This window comes from Cynocephalus volans, chromosome 1, assembly GCF_027409185.1.
Source record: "Cynocephalus volans isolate mCynVol1 chromosome 1, mCynVol1.pri, whole genome shotgun sequence".
Classification (NCBI taxonomy): domain Eukaryota; kingdom Metazoa; phylum Chordata; class Mammalia; order Dermoptera; family Cynocephalidae; genus Cynocephalus; species Cynocephalus volans.
In genome coordinates, this window is record NC_084460.1 from 60,511,070 (window position 1) to 60,523,811 (window position 12,742).

The window sequence follows — 12,742 nt, forward strand, 5'->3', positions numbered from 1 at the left end:
TCCAGACTTCTCAAATGCATTTAGGGCTTTTTTCCCCATTGTCTTGGCTCTTAGCATCTGGCTGCCTCACCACCAAGATAATGTCTTTAGCAGTTTATCTGCTTAACCCTTCGGTTTTTCTCCTGCTCTCCAGTTCCCTACTGCATGGCTAAGCTGCAAATTATCCGAATCTTTACGCTCTGCTTCCCTTTTAAATTCTGGCTTTTGAATTACTTCAATCAGCTCAGCTTACACCAGCTACTCACTCAGTCTAAGGCAGTTCAGCAGCATTCACCCACAGTTCAAACAGCTGCATGTTCCCAGTCCATCGTGGAGTGGCTGCCCTGCCCCTGTGAACATCTGTGGCCATTCTGCAGCCGCTGCCTCAGAGACAGATGCAGACAGGCACGTAGTAACGGAGAGTAACTTTTCCACCTTTTCACCAGCTGAAAGCATACTTGAAATTCTGCAGGGGCACCCGTCCTCAGGTCATCTGCCCATCTGCATGTGGCACTCTTTTCTCAGGTTTTTTGGCACCCAGCCAGCCATCATGTTTAAGTGGCACCCTCCAAGCCTTTTGCCTTCAGACAACCATCCTTGCTTCCAACAACTCTGCTTTGCCACAAATCTCGATCCGTTTGCAGCGTAGTGAGCAATAACCAGGCTTTGGTCAGCAGAAAAGTGGCCACTAGGCAACACATGCAGAAGGACAGCCACATTTCCTCCCCTTCCCAAGGTGTTTTGCATTGTAATACCTGGTCTATGCTGCCTTGCAGTACACTGTGCAGCAACCAGATCCCGGTCAACAGGAAGGTGGCCATAGGGCACAGCATATTCACAAGTAGCCACATTTCCTCCTTCTTCCAAAGGCTTTTGGCTCCTGTACCTGCTCAGAATCCTGCCAACTATACCAATTGTGGGGCACCCTGGCTCTGTCGGAATCCTGCTGACATCACCAATTGTAGTGCTCTTAATCCTGTTCATGACACCGATTGTAAAGCTAGGCGACCACGTCAGTTGTTGGGCTCTTTTACCTTTACCTGCCGGTAATCCTGCACCAACCGGGCCAATTGTTGAGCTAGGGCTGGGTCTGGAGCTCCCAGACCCCTCAAGCCCATTCACAGACTGGGTCACCAGACCCCACACATGCCAGGCTGGGTCACCAGACCCCTTCACGCAGGTCTGTGAGCTAGGTAGCCAGCCAAAAGGTCCTTGGAAGCTGTTTGTTGGAAAGCATGGCTGCGCAGGGCGGACACCCAAGGCAGACACCCACCCACCTGCTTCACTAAAACACTCTCTCTCTCTCTCTCTACCTCTCTCTCTACTCTCTCCCTCTCTGAAGAACACAAGAATAACAATAAAACTAAAAAGATATGCATTGGCATGCATGCGCACTAACTACACACACACACACACACACACAGACACACACACACAATTTGCTTACAAAGGATGTGCTAAAACCACACCCGAGGCAAGGGCCCTGACCAAACTATTCTATTTTCCCAACAGTCTTCATCCCTATCTCCTGACATACAACTCCAAAAATCCTTAGAATCTCCAAAGTGATGAGTCTTTTTGTATGCTAATGATAGCTGACCGCCCATAGGTAGCTTGAGGATGCGTCTGGTCACAGGAAAGACCAGGGTTGAACTTTCAGTCTCATCCCCCAACCTTCAGGGAGGAAAGAGGGGCTGAAGGTTAAGTTGACCTCCAGTTACCAATGATTTAATCAGTCACGTCTGTGTAATTAAGCCTGCATAAAACCCAAGAGGCTTAGGTTCAGAGAGCTTCTGGATAGCTGAACTAATGGAGGTTCTTGGAGGATGGTGCCCCCCGGAGGGCATGGAAGCTCTGCACTCCTTCCCCCATACCTCTCCCTATGCACCCCTTCATCTGTATGCCCTGTAATATCCTTTATAGTAAACCAGTAAACATTAAGTATGTGCTTCTCAGAGTTCTGTGAGCCACTCAAGCAAACTAACCAAACCCAAGGAAGGAGTTGCGGGGATCCTGATTTATACCTGGTTGGTCAGAAGTTCCAAAGGACTGGACTTGCAACTGGCAACTGAAGTGGGGACAGTCTTGGGGACCAAGCCTTCAACCTGTGGGATCTGATGCTATCTCCAGATAGACAGTGTTGGAATTGAATTAGACGACACCCAGGTGGTGTCTGCTGGAGAATTGCTGGCTTGCTTGCTAGTGGGGAGAGATCCCCACACATTTGGTCACAGAAGTCAGTCTTCTGTGTTGTTGATTGCGCCATGTGAGAGCAGAGGAAAAACTGTTTTTCCCACTCACTACAATTTGTGGTTTTCCCGCATCAATGCACTCTCCAAAAGACATTAAACGCTGTGGTGATAGGGACTGAAGAGGGGCTGCCAGATGGCTGAACACTATCCAGTTCCCTGGAGGTTTCAGGACTTGGGACAGACCTACCCACTGATGAGAGGATGTCCAGTCCTGCCAAACAGTCCTCTAGCTGCGGACTGGGTGCTGGTAGACAGAGTCAGCGGGGACAGTCTACAGGACGGCAAATAACTTTCAACTCAAAGTGTTGGCACAATCAATCCGTGGGGCTGCCCGAAAGGCTGTGTTAAGAACTGCAAGGCTTCCATTGCCCCCAGCTTCCATTGCTGGGCGGGGAGAGGGGAGAGTTGAGTCCCGCCGGCGATGCCTGCAGGGTGTGGAGTGAAAAGGGAGGCAGTGTGTCACGTTTATTCCTGACACCTTTCTGCAGGTTTGAAATGTTTTAAATAAAAATATTTAAGTAATAAATGTGTGACAAAAATTCAAGCAGCCACAAAGCACAGTGAAAAGGTGAGGGCTCTTCCCATCCCCAGTCACCTCTCACCACCGGTAATCAAAGCTACCAGGATCCAATGCACATCACCTGTAAACAAGCACAACATACAAACCTGTGTTCATTGCTCAGGGAGGCTGGAGGCTGTGTCTTAAGACAAAGGGAGTAAAAGGAAGTCAGGGAGACAGAGTCAGAAAGCCCCGGTCCAGCTGGTGGGGAGGCCCTTTCCAGTTGCTGGGCAGTATTTAAAAAGAGAAAAGAATCTGCCTAGATACTTCAGCCACGTTTTTCAAATTGCAGGTTGCAGTCTATTAGTAGGTCGTAAAATCAATTTAATGTTTCATGATCATCCTTTTAAAAAGTGTAAACAGAACAGACTGTCGAGTGCATCACCTGATAATAGGGATAAATATGGTTTTGTGAAACTTTCTGGCAATGTAAAAGGGATTTTTTACTGAGGGTTGAGGTTTTAAAAAAAAAAAAAAAGTTTGAAAAACACTGCCTTAAGCCATAGGGACTCTCAAGGCCAGATCCTGGATCACCAGGACAGCTTGCCCCAGGCTGCAGGTGACCGACAGGTCACGTTCCCAGGAGGCAATGAACGTGCAGGCCTGACTTCCTCGAAACTGTCGGAGAGGCTGAGCCGGTTAATGGGTAACTCTCCGCGCTCTCCCCCTTCCCGCGCCCTCCGTCCCTCCCCTTCTCCCTGTCCCCTCCCCCTCTTCCCTATTCCCCCCCTCCCCTCCCCTTCCTCCCTGCCCTCCCCCTCCCCTCCCCTTCCTCCCTGCCCTCCCCCTCCCCTCTGGGATGGTCCTTTCGCCCTCCGTCCCTCTACCGCTCTCTCCTCCGCTGTGCGCTCTCCCCCACCCCGCGCCGGCTGCATCCCTCTCCGAGCCGGGACTCGGCGCGGTCGGGGGCGCTGACTCACCCGCTGACTCAGCCGGAGGCGCTGCCAGCCGGGCCGTGGGCGGCCGCGGGGTGGGCGGGGGCAGAGGCGCGGCCACGCCCAGCTGCTGGAGCTGCCCTGGCTGCTCCCCGCGGAACCGGGAAGCTGACGCTGCCAGGCGTGGTGGCCTTGCCAGGGGCTGGGTCGGGGAGGAAGGGCGCGAAAGACGCGGAGCGTGCGGGGCAGGGGGCGGGAGCGAGACCCCCGGCGCTCCCTGCTTCCCAGCGCCCGACTTCCGAGCGATGGGGGACGCGCGGACCGTCACCTGCCTGGAGAGGCCCAGGCGTCGGGCTCCGCCCTTTTCCCACTCCGTTCCCCACTCTAACCAGCCCCACCCCTGCGGTCCAGCCGAGGCCCGTCTCCTCCAGGCGGCCTTCCCCGAGGGCCTCTTCAGGGCTCGGTCAGGGCCCGCCCAGGGACCACCTGAGGGAACTTCTGTGATGGCACTTTCGACCTTGCTCTCTGCCTGTGTTAAGTTTGGCTTCATCACTAGACTGTGCCGCTTGGACAAGGTGATGGCAGAGGAGATAGCACATGTATTAGGGTCACCAACATTAGCGATCCAATTCGGGACACAGCCATACCAGATTTTTAAAAACAACGTAATATAATATGTTAACAATTATCATACACATATGTGTTATTAGTTTACATAGAAATATAAAAAATAGTTTATTGGGGCCGGCCCGTGGCTCACTCGGGAGAGTGTGGTGCTGATAACACCAAGGCTACGGGTTCGGATCCTATATAGGGATGGCCGGTTCACTCACTGGGTGAGCGTGGTGCTGACAACATCAAGTCAAGGGTTAAGATCCCCTTACCGGTCATCTTTTTAAAAAAATAGAAATAAGGGCCGAGCCCGTGGCGCACTTGGTAGAGTGCTGCGCTGGCAGTGCGGCGACGCTCCCGCCGCGGGTTCGGATCCTATATAGGACTGACCGGTGCACTCACTGGCTGAGTGCCGGTCACGAAAAAACGACAAAAAAAATAAAAATAAAAATAAAAAAATAAAAATAAAAATAAAAAAGTTTATTTGAAATCATACATGTTATAGTTACATATATTACAATATGAAATACCCGGATCCCCATACTGGCCAGCTCCCCCCCCCCAAAAAAAATTAGGTGTTTACTTGAAATTATATATTCTGTGTTTTTTACTTTCTTGTTACATAAATGCTATTATTTAAACAAAACAAAAATTGAATTAGTTCACAGTGGCAACTAATAATAATTAATAGAACTAAACCATTGGAAAAAAGATAATAATTAATAGGACTAATAAATACTATGTGAGAAAAATATAAGAAGTTTTATGTTTCTTTCTGTCCTCTGATACAGCAATTTATTTTAACTCATTATTGCATACTTAAATTTTGTATTAAGATATATAAACATAAGATTTTTTAAAAGGAGACTATAAATACAATAGAACTAATTGAACGGATATTACAATATTTAATAAAAAATAACAATGACATTTTTGTCCTGTGATACTGTAGGATGTTTTACTCTTTGTTTCCTTGCCTGCAGCCTTTAGGAGATCCTTTTTTAATGTAGTGATCAAATGGAATGTGGTCAAACGTAAAATTCTTTGACTTGAAGCTGTGCTCTTAGGAAACCCAAATTGCACTGATTCCTGGTATCAGTCCAATGTGACAGCATCAGGCTAACCATCTCCTCAACAAAAATGTTTGAGCATGAAATATTTAGGATTTTACTTACTAGCAACAGCAGGTTTTTAAACTTGTAGGGATTAGTTTTCAGCTCTCAAAAGATGTCTATTCAGTTTGTATCTACAGGCTGTTTTTGGTAAACCAGCTATCTTCCTTTGCGTCTACAAATCCATCATGTAGGATATCTATGTGTAAGATGTGCATCCTTTTTAAGCATTTCTAAGCACACTGGATGTCATCATAAGTCAAACCTCTCTGTCTCTCAGGGAAAATGGTTTTAAAGCACAGAGATAATTTGAACTTGTGAAATTGAATTTGGATTACAAATAAATTAGTTTGGGGCCGGCCCGTTGTGGTGCTGACAACACCAAGTCAAGGGTTAAGATCCCCTTACCAGTCATTTTTTAAAAACAAACAATCAAATAAATTACAGTTTTAGTAACAAAATGAGAAAGTCCTGTTTAAGTTGGTTGTCCCTTTCTGGTAACATTTCATTTTGTTTTGTTTCCAAAAATGAGTCATTTTTCATTATAGGAGTTTTTATCACTACCTACAGATAATATTGAACAACTCTGGTACAGTTGGTTCATCCTTTTTCAGGGTCTTTATGGGCTCTTCAAACACCATCAGACAGTTTTATAGGAACAACTTACAAATTTCATTTTGTCTGCAATATTCTTCTCCATCTTCATTCTCAACCTTTTTCCAAATTAAAGGACATTTTTCTTGTCCCACATTTTGAAAATATGATTTGATGGCTGGCTAACTTTTTAACATGGCAACAATGACAGCCATCTTGTAGCTGTCATTGTTACAAATGGAAGGCCATCTCCTTCCATTTCTGGAATGTCAAAAATCTCATTAAGTGTTTTTGTGTGTTTTGAGGAAACTGAAAAGAAACCAAAACCTTTCATTCTGAAGGTCTTAGTATGACAGGGAAGCAAACCCTGCCCCCTTTAGCCATGCTGTGTACAAGAAATGCGGGACACTTAGTGGCTAATATCTTTTCATTTTCTTCTGTAAGGAGTTCATAAACTGAATGGAATTTGCAAAAATTAACATTAGCACTGTCTGCCAAATATGCAGACAGATGGGCAAAGTCTCATTTATATTTGGACAAGTTATCATCAACATTCTTTTTTTTTCATTTTTTCTGTAGTTTCATTAAAATTTCCATAGAAATCAAAAATATAATTTGAAACTTCATTTTTCAAATTGAAGTACTTTAGAGATAGGGGAACATTTTTTATTGCTGTGATTTTAGGCAGCACTTGTTATACTATAGAAAGCATGACTGTAGGTAGGATCTGACAGAATTAACTCTACATTGTAAAGGGCTAACGCAGCTGTCATCAAAATTTCTCCTTTTGTCCATGCACAGGATATTTCAGTTACAGCCTTGAATGGGGAAATGTGACTTTTCTCAGTTTCATAGAACAATTAAAGGAGAAGTACAATCATGTGAGTCCATTTATGTGTATGCCCGAACTCAATCAGTGGCCACTATTTTCAACTGAGAATTGGTGTCTTTTGGGTAGACAACTCTTTTGTTTTATTTAGAAGTACTTGCCTGTCTCAATGGGGACTTGTGAGACTCAGTCTCTACATGTACTTACACATTTTTTTTCCCATCATGCCTCATCCCAAATTCTTTTCTGCATATGTGCAGTATGTTCTGTTTTGATTATTTACCTCCCTAACCCAGTCATATGTGCTATTCCAGCTGTCATTAAAATTACAGTCATTTAGCCTTCTAAATGACCATGATGTCTGGGTCATGCTGGCATTGGTATTGTAATCATTCTCATTGTCATTATTTGAACTCTTAAAAAACATTGTTCCACAACACAGCAGAAAAATAAAGCTGGAGGCATAACACTACCTGACTTTAAACTATACTACAAAGCTATAATAACCAAAACAGTATGGTACTGGCATAAAAACAGACACACTGATCAATGGAATAGAATAGAGAATCCAGAAATCAACCCACACACCTACAGCTATCTGATCTTTGACAAAGGCACCAAGCCTATACACTGGGGAAGAGACTGTCTCTTTAGCAAATGGTGATGGGAGAACTGGATATCAATATGCAGGAGAATGAAACTAGATCCATACCTTTCACCATACACTAAAGTCAACTCAAAATGGATTAAAGAATTAAATATACACCCTGAAACAATAAAACTTCTTAAAGAAAACATAGGAGAAACACTTCAGGAAATAGCACTGGACACAGACTTCATGAATATGACCCCAAAAGCACAGGCAACCAAAGGAAAAATAAACAAATGGGATTATATCAAACTAAAGAGCTTCTGCACAGCAAAAGAAACAACAGAGTTAAAAGACAACCAACAGAGTGGGAGAAAATATTTGCAAAATATACATCTGACAAAGGATTAATATCCAGAATATGCAAGGAACTCAAACAACTTTACAAGAAAAAAACAAGCAACCCAATTAAAAAATGGGCAAAAGAGCTAAGTAGGCATTTCTCTAAGGAAGATATACAAATGGCCAACAGACATATGAAAAAATGCTCAACATCACTCAGCATCCGGGAAATGCAAATCAAAACTACACTGAGATACCATCTCACCCCAGTTAGGATGGCTAAAATCCAAAAGACTCTGAATGATAAATTCTGGTGAGGTTGTGGAGAAAAAGGAACTCTCATACGTTGTTGGTGGGGCTGCAAAATGGTGCAGCCTCTATAGAAAATGGTATGAAGGTTCCTCAAACAATTGCAGATAGATCTACCATATGACCCAGCTATCCCACTGCTGGGAATATACCCAGGGGAATGGAAATCATCAAGTCGAAGGTATACCTGTTCCCCAATGTTCATCATAGCACTCTTTACAATAGCCAAGAGTTGGAACCAGCCCAAATGTCCATCATCGGATGAGTGGATATGGAAAATGTGGTATATCTACACAATGGAATACTACTCAGCTATAAAAACGAATGAAATACTGCCATTTGCAACAACATGGATGGACCTTGAGAGAATTATATTAAGTGAAACAAGTCAGGCACAGAAAGAGAAATACCACATGTTCTCACTTATTGGTGGGAGCTAAAAATAAATAAATAAATTCACACACACACACACACACACACACACACACACACAAAAACTGGGGGGGGGGAAGAAGACATAACAACTACAGTTCCTTGAAGTTGATACAACAAGCAAACAGAAAGGACATTGTTGGGTGGGAGGGAGGAGACGGAGGAGGGAGGGAGGTTTCGGTAATGGGCCACAATAATCAACCACATTGTATTTCGACAAAATGAAATTTAAAATAAATAAATAAATAAATAAATAAAAACATTGTTCCAATATTCACTGTGTTAAAAATTAAATTAGCATGTCTCAACACAAAGCACAACAGTCAATCCATAGGCAACGTGGGTGTTCATGCTCAAGATTACAGTGCACTTGAGTTGCATCACTGGGAGTGATGTATTAATGGATGATCCAGTGACAGGAGCTGCAAATCAGGTTTGCCATCATCAGCAACAGAAACTAAGGAAGGTGCTGTGTCCACTGGGCACTAAAACCAGCGTTACTTTCAGCCCCTATTTTTGGGATACCCATGTGCATTCTGTACCTTTCCCCTAAGCTTCTGCATCTATCACTGAAAACCAGGACTTCTCTCATCTCCAGGAAGAGTTTACCAGATGTAGGACTTTGAGTGCTAATATCAGAAGAATCCCAGACAAACTGGGATGGTCGGTCATCCTAGCACGTTTGTACAATCAAGAAATAATGTCTCGGGCCGGCCCGTGGCTCACTCGGGAGAGTGTGGTGCTGATAACACCAAGGCCACGGGTTCGGATCCCATATATGGATGGCTGGTTCGCTCACTGGCTGAGCGTGGTGCTCACAACACCAAGTCAAGGGTTAAGATCCCCTTACCGGTCATCTTTTAAAAAAAAAAAAAAAAAAAGAAAGAATGTCTCAATAAAAAAAATCAATTGTATTCCTATACACTAGCAACAAACAATTGCACAGTCAAATCTTTTTTTTCTTTTTTAACTATATGTTGTCTACAGGAAATGTAAAGTCAAATCTTTAAAATGTCACTTACAATAGCATTTTAAAAACATGAAATAAGTAAGAATAAATTTAACAAAATATTTTCAAGTCCTGTACACTGACAACTACCAAACATTGGTGAGAGAAATTAACAAAGTCCTAAAGGATGAACAGATAAACAAAACAAAATGAAGTCCTGAAGCAGATGCATACATATTTGGTCAATTGATTTTCAGTAAAGCCCCAAGGCAATTCAGTGGGGGAAAAGATAACATTTGCAGCAAATGGTCCTGGAACAATTAGATATCCACATATTTTTACAAACAAATCTTGACCCCCTACCTCACACCACATACAAAAATTAAAAAATTCAAAATGGGCCAGAGATCTAAATGTAAGAGGTAAAATGAGGTAAAACCATAAAGCTTCTAGAAGGCAGGCTGGCTGGTTAGCTCAGCCGATTGGAGTGCAGCCTTATAACACCAAGGTCACGGGTTTAAATTCCTGTACTGGCCAGTGGCAAAAGGAAAAAAGAAAAAAAAGCTTCTAGAAGAAGACATAAAAGAAAACCTTTGTGACCTTGAATTAGGCAAAGATTTTTTTGTAGGACACAAAAACATGAACCATAAAAAGATAATGTCGATAACTGAATTTCATCAAAATTAAAAACATTTGCTCATCGAAAGACATTGTCAAGTTATAAAAGACAAGGGACTGGGCTGGTTAGCTCAGTTGTTTAGAGCGCAGCCATGTAACACCAAGGTCAAGAGTTTGCTTCCCCTTAGGCCAGCTGCTTAAAAAAAAAAAAGTAATAAAAGACAAGCCATAGACAGGGAGAAAAGTCTTGCAAAATACCTATCTGACAAAGAAGTTGTAACCAGAATATATAAAAATTCTCAAAACTCAACAATAAAAAAAAAACCTCAATAAAAACAAACAAAAACAGGCCAAAGATTTAAACAGACACTTCACCAAAGAAGATAAATGAATAGCAAATTAGCACATAAAAAGACACTTAAAAGATGCTTAGCATCATTAGTGCTGAGGGAATTGAAAATTAAGCTACTGTGAGACACCATTACACACCTACAAACACATACAGTGCTGGTGGGAATGCAAAACGGTACAGCTGCTCTGGAAAACAGTTTAACCTTTTTTTTTTTTTTTTTCCTTTTACAAAAAGTAAACATGTACTTGCCACATGGTTTAGCAATCCCCATTCCTAGATATTTACCCAAGAGAAATGAAAACATATGCCCACACAAAAGCCTGTACATGAATGTTCTAGCAGCTTTATTTAATAATAGCCAAGAACTGGTGAGTGGATAACAAACTGTGGCACACGCATGTCACAGAACTCATTCTGCAATAAAAAGAAGTAAACTACTCAGAACATCTCAGAAGCTTTATGCTGAATGAAATAAACCAGTCTTAAAAGGCTATAATCTGTAAAATTCCATTTATATACTGTAGTGGATTGAATGTCCCCCCCAAGCTCATTGAAGCTTGAATTGTGTTCCCCAAGTGCAGCCGCGCCCCCAGCCCGCAGCCGGGGTGGCCCCAGCGCCTGGACCCTCCGCGGGAGCGGCGCGGCGCCCCCTGCTGGGAACCTGTCACAGCGAGCGGGGACACCTGGGTTCCCGGTAGCTGCCGCCAGGTGGTGCCGGCCTTCAGAGCCCGCAGAGCTCGGGAATGGCTGGCGGCGGGCACCTTGCCTGCCTCGGAGGTGACCGGGGTCTTCCGCGCTGCCAGCGACGAGGACGCCGTGATGTGTCACAGCCCAGTGTGCAGAGCCACAGCCGGCCCACAGGCGTGAGGATCTCTGCACAGGAGCCCCCCGCCCCCGACCTCCTCAGGGCAGCCTGCTCGGCCTTCGCGACCCCCCTGCAGCGGTCACATGGGGTGCGGAGCACTGCAGAGGCCCTGTCCGGCCCTGCTCATATGGGGGCCAGTGCTTTGGGCGTATGAGCGGGTTTGGACTTGGGTGTCTCGGGCAGAGTCCGTTATGCAGGCTCAGGATCAGCATGTGGACACTTCATGGACTTGACATGGAATTGACCACCCATGCCAGGTTGAGGAGGGAGTGGAAGGTGAGGAGTTTGGTGGGGAAGGGAAGAATCGTCCAGTGAACATTCGCACCATCTTGAGCTGGGTAGGCGAGGTAGAGGGCAGTGACCACAGCAGACTTGGGGGTTTTGATACCTGGAGCAAGAACACGGGGCAGGAGGCATTTCTACAAGTTCCTGGGCTGTGCAAGCCGCCCCTCTACCCCTACCCCCTCTCAGCACCTCCCTCCTGCTCCTCTCCTGTGCCTTTCCATTCCCTCCCCACCTGGGGGTGGGGCGCTTACTCTATTACTTCCATTTTGCCTGCCCTTTGAAATCCAGATGAAGTGCCACCTCCTCCAGGCAGCCTCTGCACCCCAGCGTGTGCTGATTACCCTCTCCTCTGAATTCTGCAAGCATTTCCCATGTGAACCTGCCACCTGGCCCCCACATGGTGGGCCTGCCTTGTTAGATTTTCATCCCGTTCCTCTATGAGGGCATTGTACCTCCAAAGCCTGCCACAGTGCTGTGACTTAGTAGGAGGCATCTGGTTTCAAGGAATACAAGCCATTCCAGCCAATTTAAGGAAACTTAAGAAAAGAGTGTCCTAGGAGGGTGGGGGGACCCTCATGAACCCAAAGCCAGGATGTGCCACATTAGGAGGCAGGAGCCACCCCTGTTGTCCCCTGGGACACTCCAGGTCCCTATGGCCTCGTGTCTCAGCCTCTTTCTGCATGTCTGCTTTTTCCCTCTTATCGGCTTCCTCTGGATTAGGCCCAAACATGGCTGCCCAGGGTCCAGCTTCAAACTCTCCCGAGTCCAGTGCCCACAGCAGACTGAGGACATGAGGCCCTGCTCCTGGGGGCTGGGGGAGAGAATCTGATCGATGCCCTGGATCAGGCAACTTCCCTGTGCAGTCATTAGAAGCCAGTGGGGCGGGGGGGTGTTCGTGTGTCCCATTCAGCAGTGCAGACTTTAAGAAGGGACGTGGTCAAGCCCTCCAAAGAGGGGTCAGAGCAGGGAAATGGGAACATCTCTGGTACAGCCTGGCCCAGGGAAGGAAGATGCTTAATACAGGCTGATAGACCGCAGGCACAGGCAAAGGCATCCTTTCAGACCCTTTAGTTCTGCTGTTCTCCTTTCTGGCACCCCAGCCTGAACTCACTGCAGCCTTTCTGGAATCCTGTTTATTTTTCTTACTTGTTCACAAACGTGGCCAAGGGGGAGCCAGGAAGACGTGAGT